At 31.9% G+C, this 15,398-nt stretch overlaps 1 protein-coding gene across 6 annotated transcripts in view; it reads left to right on the top strand.

The window, feature by feature from the left end:
* Positions 1-15,398, top strand: part of LOC115883697 (protein pangolin, isoforms A/H/I/S) — a 480,212-nt gene that overhangs the window by 452,024 nt on the left and 12,790 nt on the right. The window lies entirely within an intron of this gene.

Below are 15,398 nucleotides of genomic sequence, written 5' to 3'. Positions count from 1 at the left end.
TTTCCCATCACTATTTATTACACGCCACTCATAGGGTATTACAAAGGCGCGTTTCTTGTTTAATGATGTTCGCCAGTAGCACTGTTATCCCACACAATAAATAGAAAAAGCTTACCTCTGATTGAATAGGATATTATGCTAGTAAGTTATTATTTATTATATTCTTAACGTGCAAGTCCTGCCTTATCTGTACATAATACAGAACATGGAAAACCAATATTTTTCTATTTCCTTAAACACTCACGAAACGTACGCATTTACTAACAAAATATACCTTTGTTAAATCACCTTCTTCAAAATCATTGTACTTCTTTTATGTCGGTATATGGGGTAAAAGTTTGCTTTTCTTGGCTTATTGTTTTAGAGACTTGACTCTTGACTTATATTTTATCTATTTGGGAAGGCAGTCTTCGTTAAAGCGATTTTTTTTCTTTAAACTATAAATAAAAATGAATTGTATCAACTTAAAAACACTTTGAAACTAGTAAACACAACAATTTTAAAACATTCTCTATTTCCAGGTGTTATACGGGTTTTATTTGCTTTGCGTAGGCGGTAGGGCCGGGTCGAATTTATTAAGGTCAAGTTTCATTCGAACCGTAAAAAAATTATAATAAATAGAAACACAAATAAGACTTTAACCCCCTGTAGCTACGAAAGAAAGCAGAAACGAATCTAAGTTAATATAAGAAATACATCTTATTTTTTACGTGAGGAATCTCACTACGACAGATGTCACATGTTGTTTGAAACAGCCTGTATAGCCACAAAACTCGAATCTCACAAACCGAAAAAGGGAAACGTCGAAACTAAAGACGAAGGTGACGATTCACTCATCCATCACCTAACCCTTCGATTCCTCTGTGCGGCTGGCGCCGTCCGCTAGGATGCGGTTGCCTGGGCAACCTATGGCCAATGGCCGCCCCGCCGATAACCAATCTTGGATCTCATTCCTCGGATGACCGCCCCCGTCCAAGTCACAGGGATTAACGCGAGCATGAATGGGGCGGCAATTAAGAGGGTGGAAACTGGCCTGTCCCCCCCCCCTTACTACCTTTGCGGGGGAGCCGTTGAGGACGCGACGACTGCCGCCCGATTCGGTTAATTTTCTTCCGATTGAAAAAATCCGATTGCGGATTGCGGCTAACTTAATAATATTGGGCTGGCTCTGTCGGTCTTTCTTTGTGGGTTGTGGAGATTTGCCAAAGAGAAGGTTGGGGAGTAATAAATTAGTGATGTTTTAATTGCGTCGTGTTACGAAAAATGATTTTATTCAGAAAGAAAATAAAAATAGACATGATTAGTTCAATGAGCGTGTAAAATATTAAATCAAAAATGAAGTACTAATTGTTCCTTCTAATATTTTAATAGTATTTTATATTATATAATAGTAGCGTATGCGATCGAAATAAAAAAACGTCATCCAGTTGACTTTGAAGTGATGATCGATGACATTCCCTGTACAATTTCTCATATAAAACTATCTGACTTTTGTCGTATAAATTATTCGTATAAGTCGTATAAATTATTCCTTTTAGGATTCCTAGAATTATTTTAATAGAAAAAAATGACTTATGAACTTAGTGTCAGTGTGTAAATTTATTTGAAAATAACACTGAAATAGTGAAATTATAATAGTAAACGTCACTATTACAGTCGATGCACAGATAATAGTAATAATAAAGGCCGAAAACTATAGGGAGTGAGAAACGACTTATTGTGTGACAGAGATATCATTCCTACTCCGTGCTATTGACTGGGTCAGAAGTAGTGATGTAAAATTACCGGTAATTTATAAATCGGTTATATTACGGTAATATTGGTAATTTATAAAAAAAACAGCTTTTAAAATAATATTATTTTTTATTTCAAAAGTGTAAAAACATTTAAAAAAGGACAAGTAGGTACGTTTTTTAAAACAGTCAAAGTCAGAGTGGTCTATGTTATAGTTGGTTTTGGTTTGGATAATGTAGTAAATCATCCTAAATCTAGACATATTCTTCTTTCTCTTACGTTAATTGAGTCAAGTCTTTTACTTCGAATTCGATATCTTCTTCTTCTAACATTTCTTTCTCAGCAGCTTCTACAATTTTTGGATATTCTTCTCCAATTAGGAAATTATAATTATGGGCAATATAAGTAAGTTTCCCTGCTCTTTCCACGATTGGTCTCTTTCTTCTTGGCCGATGAACAAATCTATAACGATGGTCAATTTAAAATGTCTACTGCCAACATACTTATTTTAGGGCTGGGCAAATGAAAAGAGTAGAGCAAAAAAATATTTCCAATGTTAATTACCGTAATATTACCGCGGTAATATTACCATTTATATCACCAGTCAGAAGTGATACCGGTAGACACCCGGCGGGAATACCTGGTCAAGTAATGATCAATTAACCTGCTCATGAATAAATTGCAAAAACCCAGGACCAATTTTGGAGACAATGCATTCATATATATTAATTGTAGAAATAATGAAAACAACCTAACCTTCCTCTTGTTCAAAAAGGTCGTTGTAAAATTGAAAACAATTTTGTTTCATACAGAGTGATGTAAGTTAATTATATTCGTTACAATTTCGTTGCCGAGGACATTTGGGTTCGGTTATTCTTTTAAGTGGCCTAAAGTATGAGGAATTGGTGCACTGGGGTACAACGTATAAATATATCAACGAAGACCATCACCAAACACCACAACCAAAATTTATAGTTAATTCTGTACTGTTTCAAAAAATTAGGTCACTTATCGACCTATAATGATTTTACCAAATTATAAGTCTAAGATCCTGCGGCCGAAATAATTGGGTGCATAGATTTTTCCGGCTTAAGCATTTAAGGCAATGCATACAACTAAAGGTACTGAGGGATCTTTTTCTCAGCTGACCTAGCCTTCCTAACCTAACCTGCAATTTTTTTAATCTAAGATAAATAAGATTGGTAAATTATCTTAGAGTTTTTTAACATCTGTTCTTTCTAACCCTTGAGCCCTTTTTAGATTTTAATTATAAAATTAGATTGTGCGATGATGCTAATATTGTTAGCGGAACGCATGTCCAGTTTTAAAAGTAGCATTTTGATGAATTGTGATGAATTAGTATTTTATTTTGTTGTGTATTACAACAGCAAAAGTTTCAACCCCAACTATATTTTCCGATTGTATCAGGTCACTTATTCTTTACTGGCTTATGTAGTAATAGCAATGCTATGTTGCATCTATATAATAAATATATTACATTTTTGGTTAAGAGAATAGATATTTTGATGGCTGATTTAGTAGAACTAAATTTTTAAATCGGTTATCAGATTCTGCTTTCCATATAAGCTACATAATAGCCAACTAATAATTATTATTATTATATATTAATCATTATTTTGTCACCATTTTTAATTAATTTATTTATTTAGCGTATGGCATATTAAGACACAAAGTACGTATATGACAAAAAGAAAAAAAAATACAAACGAACATTTAACAAATTTATATAATCTATTGATTCTGAAGTTGCCAACAAGAAATCTTCTGGTCTGCCGTTATAAGCCGTTTCAGGGCATTTCTCCACGATATGTTTGATGGTTTGATTTTTGCCGCACTCGCAGGAGGGGCTTGGACTCTTGTCCCATTTGTGTAAGGTATATACTATTTTTAAAAAGAACCTGCTTATCTTTCCAACATTTCTCTCATATCTCAATCTAACTTAATATCTAACTCTTGACACATTTTATGGCGTGACGAATATTTCGCCGACTTCTTCAGAAGGCAGCCGATGCTTCAACTCCTCACCTAATAATCGTCGCTTTACTGAAAACGTGCCGCTAAACTTTGATGAAACTTTAATAGATTGCTCGAGAGCCGCGTGGGCGGTCCACCTCACGGCACAAAGAATTCCTGCCAGGAAATAAATATAATCTTACAGTCGCACTCTGCACACCGCCGGCCATTGCTAAGTGAATAAATAAATTTCCATATTTAATAACCGACTGGAGATGGTAAAAGAGACGGACGATATTGCTTTAGGCTCTTTCGCTTATCAACTTTTAGTTAATCGCGATAATGATAAAGGAGGTGAAATAGCTAATGATATCTGGTCTTTGAACGTGAAGTTTTAATTACATTATGTCTACATGTTAACGGAAGAAATTTATTAGATTGAGACATCGCTCAAGGAATTAATTAAGAGTCTATTTCACTAATCCGAAAAAGTAGCAAAATAAGCGTTCGGCATTTAACGTTTTATGTAAAACTGGCTAGGTACCTATTTTTACACAAATGAAGAAAGAAATTAAAGATAAAGGATTATACTATATCCTTATTGTGGTACATTTTACATTACTTCTTAATTTTTAAGATATTGGTGGTCAAACATCAACTAAATATACCTTATGTATGGATCAAATTTTATCGAAAATAAAGACATATTTTAAAATTCCGTTACAACAGGGAAATAGATTGAAGTTTTGTGATTACTAGTGTTGCACAAGACAAAAATTCTTGTCTTGAAAATCAATTTCTTGTCTTGTCTTGAAATTCAAGACAAGAAGTTTTCAAAGTATTGTCTTGCAGATTTCTTGAATGGCAAAGTCTTGTCTTGCAAGACTCTTGAAATTTCTTGTCTTGAGAGAGAAAAATTTTACATTCTTTATTACAGTTTTTTTATAATACCATTATACCAATATAATTTTGTGTATAATACAAATTACCAATATACGGTTTGTTGCCTCGACTTTATTTTATTTCATTCTCGACTCTAAAACACTGGCTATGATGTTGCCGGTATCGCATTCAGTGTCAGGTAAAAGTATTAGGTAATCCCGAAACATAGAGTTGTTTAGTCGTCATAATCACAACGCAATTTTAATGTACGTTTATAAAACATTTTTATAATCATAATTTTTATATCAGTGAAGTTAGGTAACATAATTAGAGGCTAAGTTCATGGTAGATGACCACAGGTTTATAAGAAGTGGATAGTTTCACTGTTATGATTATGACTATGATTGTGATTACGACTATGTAAATGTTGTATAAACCCGGCATAACTTGCGCAAAGACCTAATTATCACTTAAAAAATTGTATCATTTCTAACTTTCAAGAAATATTGAATTCAAGAAATCTTGCAAGACCCTTGAAATTTCTTGCATGTTAAAGTCTATTTTGAAAGTCTTGTCTTGAATTTCTTGCAAGAGTCTTGGTCTTGCAAGACTTTTTCAAGACTCTTGTGCAACACTAGTGATTACAGTGATATATAATTTATATGGTTTTGTCACAAATTGCTCACTATTTTATGGAAAATGCTGAAGCTCTACAAGCCTTAAGCCTTAATGAAAGCACGTTTGTTTGGAATTTTGGGTGTGGCTTAACACGACAGAATCGGGCTAAGCTTTGGACAGATTTCTGAAATATAATATATAATATTTCCTTCGGCTACACACCCACTTTACCCGACCCCTGACAGCGACCCGAACAGTACAGCATAATAGATTCTTAAGGTTACTTTATAGACATCAACCTCTAGAATATATTCTAGTTTTCTTTAATTTTACTGTATTATTGTTGAAATTAAAAAAATTGGAAGACTGACTCAAACAATTGATGGTAGTCCATTTGTTAGTCAAATATTTATCTAGTGGTTATATATTCAGTTAAATTTATTAAATCTCTGCTAACAGTTTTTGAAGAAAAATAAATTTGTAGAGAAAAAGTGATGCAAAACATGAATAACTTCCTTGTTTATCGAGACGGCATCATGAAATTCATATTAAAACTAAAAGAATTTCGGACTCCCATTGTCTTTATTTATTTTTGGTTACATCAGAAGTATCACTGACCGTTACCAAGTGTGAACTAAACTAAATCCTAAAACTACTGAGCTTATATACTAGAGTCGAATTAGTTGGGTACAGTCAAGCATGAGGAATACCTGGTCAAGTAATGATCAATTAACCTGCTCATGAATAAATTGCAAAAACCCAGGACCAATTTTGGAGACAATGCATTCATATAGTAGAAATAATGAAAACAACCTAACCTTCCTCTTGTTCAAAAAGGTCGTTGTTAAATTGAAAACAATTTTGTTTCATACAGAGTGATGTAAGTTAATTATATTCGTTACAATTTCGTTGCCGAGGACATTTGGGTTCAGTTATTCTTTCAAGTGGCCTAAAGTATGAGGAATTGGTGCACTGGGGAGCAACGTATAAATATATCAACGAAGACCAAAATTTCACCATCATGTAATGTTACATTTTTCTTTTTGTTAGTAAATTCTGTACTGTTTCAAAAAATTAGGTCACTTATCGACCTATAATGATTTTACCAAATTATAAGTCTAAGATCCTACGGCGGAAATAATTGGGTGCATAGATTTTTCCGGCTTAAGCATTTAAGGCAATGCATACAACTAAAGGTACTGAGGGATTTTTTTCTCAGCTGACCTAGCCTTCCTAACCTAACCTGCAATTTTTTTAATGGAAGATAAATAAGATTGTTAAATTATCTTAGAGTTTTCAAGCATGAGGTTCCCCACTAAGAATACCTGCATTTGAGCGTTTTATGAGTTATTGCCATATTGTTGAATATTTCATATTTATTGATAAAGATTTTATTATTGTTAGAAATGAACACGGCCTCTTTAAATTTGCGCTTTTTCCAATGGGGTTCTTTGTGGATAACCCTTTGTGGGCTTCCTACCATTTTATGTTGTGGTGCTTGGACCACACATGATCTGCAATGCCCGACTTTATTGTTTCACCTCTTTGCGAATGTTGTTTTATGTTTGTCAAGTCGTATATGTAGTGGACGTTTTGTGTGTGAGAGAGAGAGAACGAATTACCTAAACCATAATTTCAAATAATTACAATTGACATTTATATGGCGTTCTGGCTTAAGTCATATTATATGCGTTTTATTGTGAGGTGTGTATATAGGTGTCTCTAGAAATTTTGAATATAATGGGCATGTTTCATGTTCTTCAATTTCCACGTAATTATGCAGATTTCAACCTAATTAATGCTTGCTACTTAGCCTTTTTATATAAAACTTAATATTATGCCAAAAAATGGGGTAGAAGTTTGAATTTCACACTTACGCGCGCTGCGATGACGTATGTAGCCCTCGCCAATATGATTGGCTAGTTTTCGTCTCGAAATAAACTTGGTGAATTTTATGATGTTGGCAGGATTGCTGTTTATTCAAAGTCAAAATGACATTGTTTACAATTGTTTATTTTTGATTTTAAATTAAATTTGCATTTAAACTATTTCCAATAATGCTAAAAAAATAATTGTTCTATTGTTGGATAACATTTACCAGTAACTATAATAAAATGTTTTTGTACGCGCCGAAAAAATGATGGAAAATCGTAAATGCTGTTTTTTTTTTCAGAAAACTTCTCTTAAGCTATGAATGTGATTTAACATTTCAAAGTGAGTTTATATTATGTTTGATTTGTTAAATCATTAATGGCCTGTTTTTTACATGTGGAAGAAGGTGGGGAAAAATTAATTTGAAAAAAATGTAAAAAAATGTTATCTACGTCACAACTCAAGCGGGAATGTTCAAATTTAAAATTATAATTTAATTTCTAAAATGATATCATCGAGTTTTTCCTAATTTCCTATGTATTGTAAGTAATGAAGACTTAATCTATGCAATACAATGATTTATTTGCGAATTGATATTTTTTGGAACATGCCCATTACAAATTAAGGAAGTTAAGAACAAAAATAAATCCTAAATTACTTGTTTACTTTCGAAGTAGACTAACTCATTTTTATTGCTGTTTTAACGTATAAAAATAGTAAGTCATAAATGTTAATAAACATAAACTAAACCCTATCTAGACGGTTCCCATCGGACTAGCCTCCTAACAAGAGATTTCCATTTTCTTTGAAGCCGTCGTCGTCTACAGTAGCAAATTAGGATTTCCTGCTGGATTATTTTTATTAAACCTGTATTAATATGCAAACGAAGGTGCCGTATTTAAGGTGCTTCAGACTTACCGATAAGCTTATACAGAAGCAGAAGCAATTTTGATTATGGCCTGTTCGAAAACGACGGGAAAGAATTACCTGAGAGATGGTCATTTGTGGCATACAATTAATACCAGTTTAGAATATAATTTGAATAACCTAATAGGTTTTCAAAATGTTTTTATAAATATTGTTTATATCAATTTATTATCAGATTAATTATGTGTGAACGTGTGAAATAAACGACCATGCAGTAGGTGTAGAGAAAATACTTGAAGCAAAATGTAGAAAAGAATATAGAGAACAAATAACAACTATTAAATCGATTGGTTTTAATCATTTCAGATCATTCCCATCAATCATAAAATATGTACCAAAAAATTGACAACAAATTCTCAATTCACTTCAATCTTAGGCAGTACAAGGCTAACTTCGTATGAGGCTCATTTCGGTCAATTAGTTCTTAATAAAAACGAATTTCACCTAAACTTAATGTGCATATGCAAAGTTCAATAAGAAACTGTTTAATAGACGTTGAAAAATAATTGCAAGTTAAATAATAGTTAAAGAAATAAAATAATCAATTTCAGAATGCTTATTTTCAGTTCAATTGCTGTCCTAAAATCTGTTTAATCAAAGGTTTAACTAAAAACTAAGGTTATCAAAAGAACAATTCTAATTTGGAAATAGTCACCCCATCTGTCCGCGTAGGTTATCACCATCTAGCAATCCTTGTAAGTTTCTGTCTCCGTCATTCACCCTTTATATAGAGTTTACACGAATGGCCGCAAGGGTCTTACGAACAATAAAAATCGATAACGAATATAGTATTCCTACCATAGCCTTTTCTTTGAAACAAATTAAAAACTAATTTTGGAATTGTAAATACCCCAGTTTTTGAACCCGGTATATACCCAAAGGGTCAATAAATAGTATATTGAATTTGGGGAAATACTATTTTACCTAGTATATATACCCAATCATACTCAACAATTTTTAAAAACAGTTTGTTGTTAAACTAAAATCAGTGAATTACTAATATTAGTAATATCGCTATTAAAAATAAGGGTTGATGGTAGAAGGGTGAAAATTTAGGCTTGTATGTATTTTTTAATGTCTCATCATAAAAAAAAACAAAAATAAGAAAGTTTGTCCAAAAAGTAAAAAAAATATTGGAGTGGATTTTTTTAAGAAAGGCTGAAAATATATATTTTTTATTATTTATTTATTAATATCTTTGATCTATCGAAATATATTTACTCATATCTTAGGATTATGCAAAGTGATCTGAAAGGAAGCCAAACATGCAATAATATACAGGGTGTTCCATTTAAAATAAATCATCCCGATCCACTCACACTTTTTTGAGCCACCCCACCCTATAGAAGTTAAAATATTTTCCTGAAATACATCCTAGTACATACTTTAGGTTTGAACCTTAGATTAAGGTTTGAACCTCGGTTTGAACTTAAACAAAATTCCCAATTTTTTTATTCTAGGAGCTACAGATGTATAATTATGTATAACTAGCTCTATATATAAAGGAGTAAACAATCATTTAAATCAACACATGAACGATTTGAGGTGTAACGCGAACGTAGTCGCGGGAAAAAGCTAGTATTTCGTTATATGATGTCACTAAATAAACTCTTGTATAAAATTTTAAACTTTTAGATGTTATAGTAATGTATTTTCGTACAGCAAATTTTTCCCCCATTCCCTATTATTCTACTCCCTAAAAGTATAAATTTCATAAATTCGCTTTATCCAAATAATTAACTCATGTCTTTTAAATGATCGTTCGTGCCAATTTTTATGCGTATAATCCAGAGGTCACCAAGTTTTATATATAATTTAATAACTTTACCCATTTGGTTAATGAATTTCAAAAATATCTTCCAATTCTTTTTGTAGGATTTCATTCTTCTTGACCAGATAATAAGAAATGTTCATACAACAAATTGTTCCAAAATAATTTTACACTCTAAGAGGATGAATTTCCTAAAATCGCTCTGTGTAGCTAATTCACTAATGTCATTTAAACGAACCTTTGTGCTAATATTAATGTCTCTAAAGCTGGCTGTATGAACTGACCCCTAAAATATCTAAAAACTTGATATATAATCTAACTGACACACCACTGACTATGACAAATAATTTATTTCTGGAGGTATTGTGTGTAGGTGTTTTTCAGGTATGTTTTAGTATTTAGTCGTTTTACACAAAGAAATAGCCATTAAACAATATAAAAATACTTCATAACAAATCTACACATATACACCTTTTATTTAAAAAAAGAATCATCAAGATTGGTGAAGCGGTTTCGGCGGAATGGATGTAACAAAAAAACCCTTGAGTTTATATATATGTGTGGATAAAGTTTAACCTGTTGCTCCCAGATATCTGTTAAGTTTTACTTTAAAAAAAATAAATGGCTAAGAAATGAGCTAGTTTTGAAAATCTTTATTTGATAAAGTTGTTTCCTTGCCTAAAAATGCCATTTTTAACCAATATGATATCCATTTTTTAGTGAAACATTTATCTGCTGGTCATGTATTTCAAAAAAATGTTCAATTAATTAATAATATTTTTTAACGAATTTTGTTGTAAAAAATAAACTTAAGTGATGAATAACTTTCCCATTTGTCGAGATGTCATTAAAGTCCACCATTAAATTCATTTTTTATATCTTGGGGACTTGTTTGCATCCTACTGAATGTTAAATGTTATGTATTTTTCACAGCCTTGTTGCTTTGGACATTGCCTCTATTCGGTTTCTGATGAACTTGCAACAAAAATGAAAAATGGTTTACATTAGGTAAAACATAAAAACTTGATCTTTGGTTGAAAATTGGCGCAAAAAAATATTAACTAAGTGTTTTTTCAATTAACAGAATTTAATTTCATCTATCAAATATAAAGGATCATATATCATTAATCATATTTTATAAAACTGTGTCAAAAATATGTAACATATTTGAAGAAATTATCTCTTAACCAAATATATACTCTGTTATGCTGTTTTGTAATCTAAGAACTGCCGCAAGAACTTTGAAAGCGATGAAAATCGATACTCCTAAACATCAATGAGAATATTCAAACGAGCTGGAAAAGATAAAAGAGGATTCGGACGGACTGACAGATAGAAATAGAGGATACATTGAAAGAGGACATTGATGGAAACCATTAGGTTTTAATATTTTATTTAGTTCAGATTATATAGGCTTGCTCAACAAAATATAGGCGAATTTTAAATTTTGAACTTGCATTTATAATAAGATGTAGAAAATAAAAAATGTGAGTTGTAAAGTAGCATTTGATTAAATGTTCAGGAATTAAATATATTTTTTTTTAGTTTATGGTCTAATAAATGCTCATCTGGGACCGACGCGACAGGCTAACTTTAAAAATGTTTTCGAATCTGCCAGAAAACACTCTGAATCACCTAACTACTTTAATAAATATGTCATTCCAAAACGGTATTTTTCCAAAATGTCTTAAGACGGCAATAATAATTCCTCTGCATAAAGGTGGAGACAAAGCTCAAGCTTCTAACTATCGCCCAATTGCACTCCTTCCAACGCTATCTAAGATTATAGAAAGGTTGGTTAAAAGAAGGCTGGTATCTCTTCTGTTTAAGTACAAAATACTTACTGAACCTCAATTTGGATTTCTAAGCCACAAGTCCACAAATGACGCTATGTTTTCCCTCCTTAATAAAGTTTACTATAGCCTAAATAACTATCATTTTACAGCAACAATTTTCTGTGATTTTTCTAAGGCGTTCGACTGTGTAAATCATAAGATCCTAATGAATAAACTGCAGGACTGTGGGTTCAGGGGAACATCTCTCGAATGGTTTAAGTCGTATCTGACCAACAGAAGTCAACTTGTGAGGGTGGATACCACGTTGTCTTCTAGCAAAGCAATAGAATGTGGAGTACCACAAGGCTCAGTACTAGGCCCTATTTTGTTTCTTCTTTTTATTAGCGACATTGCTAAAATAAACCTCAGTGGTAAAATATGTCTTTTTGCGGACGACACTAGCTTCACTTGGAGCAACAAGGACGTCATGGTACTTCATAGGATTATATCAAATGACTTAATCACCATTAAATCTTGGTGCGATTCAAACCTCCTGAGTTTCAACATTTCTAAAACTAAAGCTTTGTCGTATAAAAACTTGCTGCAGCCTTTTGTACTTAACAACACCACCATTGACGTGGTAAAATCTGTAAAATTCTTAGGGCTTGTTGTAGACAATTCTCTGAAATGGGACATGCATATCGACGCTTTGTCGAAAAAATTAAGCTCTGCCTGTTTTGAAGAACAGAGCCGAGCAGAGCTGTTTGATATTTACTGGGACTAAACAGCAGAACTCATTCAGGACTTTTAAAAAAAAATTAAAAATATTAACTCTTTCTTCCTTATTTATATTTGAATCCGTTTGCCTAATACGTAAGCATGTATCAGCTTCTCAAGAAAGGCCATCTCACACTTATCCACTCAGGAACGCGGAGCAAGATTTTTATCTACCTACCCCACGCTCAGATTTAGTTAAAAGTTCAATATTATACAACTCGAAAAAAATGCACAATCACCTGCCATTTGAAATCAAATCCATAACATCGTTTTCTTCAATTCGCAAAGCATTGAAATCTTATTTACTAGACAAGGCTTTCTACGCCGTAAATGACTTATATTTTGATGATCGAATTTGATCTTGTAAACACTGGTCTAATATTTGCTATTACTATATTTATTATAAATATAGTAACTATTTTTGAATCTTATGTTTATTTTTTTTTATTCTTTGATATTGTAAACATTTATAAATGTTTATTTTAAACAATAAGACTGACAATTTGTGACAAGTAATTTGTATACTTGTTTTGTATTCTCTTTTGTTTGTTTACTTTACCTTTGTCTATAAATTGTAAAATTTTTTGACAATAAAGGCATTTATTTATTTAACAGAAGTCATGATGAATAATGTCTATGGCTAAAAATATTTCGCCACTAAAACAGAAGTTTCAATTTTTTTATTAAATGCTCCTGAGTTAGAATTTAAACGGAAACCAGTTTCTAATTATAGTGTAGCCTCCCTCGCATATTTAGATACTCTCTCTGTAGTTGGGCCTATTGTTGTCTATTGTTGGCTATGCGGGCCCAAGTTCTCCCTACTAATTTCCTAATATCATGGTTGCATGTCAGGTTTGGTCTTACTGAGTCTCTTAATTCCTCGTGGGTACCATGCTGTAATTTTTGTTGTTCGTCCTTCTTGCCAGGTGTCCTGCCCATTGCCTCTTGAGGGATTTGACTCTGTGAATGCCATCTATTACCTGGTTCTTTTGTCGTAGCCACTTTATTCTTTTACGGTCTTCATGTTTCGCATGCATAGACCAAGAATGGTAGTACACATTGGTCGAATGTTTTCTTCTTAGATAAAGTGGCATTGTAGATTTGAATATGATAGAGTTTCTTCCATAAGTAATATACTTGTAAATAAATGCCCTGTATATTCAGCAAAAAAACATTTAACTTTTCAGGTGGTAACCCAAGTGGTTTCTTGTTCTTGGCAATGGTAAGCCATTGAGAAAGAGCTATAAGGAGGATTCAGTCTGCTAGTTATTAAACTTTTTGAGAAGTATAGGATTGGAGAACGCAAGCTGGAAATTTCAGAAGAACACCACAATAGATCTGGAAAAATTTCAGTGGCACAATCATAATAGCCACCTAATCTAATTGTTCGTATGATATATTTTTTTCTGTACTTATCTTTTTTGAAGCACCTCGTACGTATTTAACTCATAACAGAAAATACTTTTTCCACAAATCTTATATATACACTCAGATGCAAAAAAACGCAACACAGAAATTATTGGTCAAATTTAAAGTGTTATATTTTTGTCATTTTTAGCCCGATTTTCATGAATTTTTAGCAGACTGTATATAATCATGTCAACTTAATAATAATAATAATAATCGTCTTTATTGAAGAAAAAAAGATGTGTAACATTACATATATTATTACACACCATGCAATAAGGGTGGCGAAATTTAACAAAAAAAGTTATTCTTACATTTAACCACCCATAGCTGCCATAAGATATTTATTGAAAAATACGTTCAAAAGACAAAAAAGACAAAAAAATATGTTCTATAAACTAACAAATTAAAAAATATACATAGTTAATTCTTATACACATGGCATAATAAATAATTTTAAAAAATAAACAAAAAATACAAAACCATCATCATTCCTGTGAAGACATTCAAGAGAACATTTTATATTTTTTTCGCAATTGACCAAAATTACATTGTTTGAAATCATTATCAAGGGGGAATTGTAATTAGTGACGGCCACATAGGTAAAACTTCTTTGAAAAAGAGCGGATCTATGTTGAGGCATGGTCAGTTGATTATGATGTCTTATATTACAATTATGCATGACATTACGAGGAATAAGTTTTTCACTCAGATATATAGGGGTGGATGTGCTAAGAACTTTAAACAGAAACATGACGAAATGCAGCCTGACAGTGTTTGAAATCTTAAGCCACTTTAATTCATTAATACGAGCAGAGATATGATCGTACTTCCTCAGACCAAAAATGAAGCGACAGCAAACGTTTTGTACATACTGCAATCTGTTTTTAGAAACTAGATCCAAACATGGATAAAAAATAATATTAGCATAGTTGAAAACAGACAGTACCAGGGATTCACACAGTTTTTTTCGCATCTTAAAGTTTAAAATGTATCTATTGGGATATAATATTTTTACTCTAGTGTAAGTTGTTTGCAAAAGTTTCTTTATATGTTCTTTAAACCTAAGATGCGTGTCAATATATAGTCCCAAGTTCCTAGCGGAAGCTGAGTAGCGTAGATTTTCATTAGCTAATTTTAGTGTTATGCTTTGCTGTAAAGTTGCTCTTTTCATCTCTAAACAAAACAAAAGAACTTCAGTTTTATTGGCATTTATTTTCAAATTGTGTTCAGTAGAATATTTTATAATTAACTTTAATTCGAAAATTAAGTTTTTTATAAAGTTTTAGTATTTGGCATATTATACAGGGTTAATCGAGGAGTGGTTTTTTATCTTAACTTTAAAACACCCTGTGCAATAATTTCGTGTATAAATTTACCTAAAATATAATTTTACGGTCAGAACCAAGACTCCTGTCCATTTTGTTTTTTTTATTCATGTTTCATGCTTTGGTTAATTTTTAAGAGCGAAATGAACTGATCACGATCAATTTGCAATTTTTTCAATTATCATTACTTTTTGATGTAATTTTTTAATGACGAGATGGTTTTGGTGACTATTGTGGTAACGTCATATTACGCCTGCATTGGATACTCTATACTAAATTAAAAAAAAAACCACTAACGATACACTCCTGGTTTTAATAAACACTCATAACGAT

The sequence above is a fragment of the Sitophilus oryzae genome, unplaced genomic scaffold (assembly GCF_002938485.1).
Source record: "Sitophilus oryzae breed Bouriz unplaced genomic scaffold, Soryzae_2.0 scaffold_111_pilon_pilon, whole genome shotgun sequence".
Classification (NCBI taxonomy): Eukaryota; Metazoa; Arthropoda; class Insecta; order Coleoptera; family Curculionidae; genus Sitophilus; species Sitophilus oryzae.
Note: the sequence above shows the minus strand (reverse complement) of the source record. Positions and strands in the feature narration are given on the sequence as shown.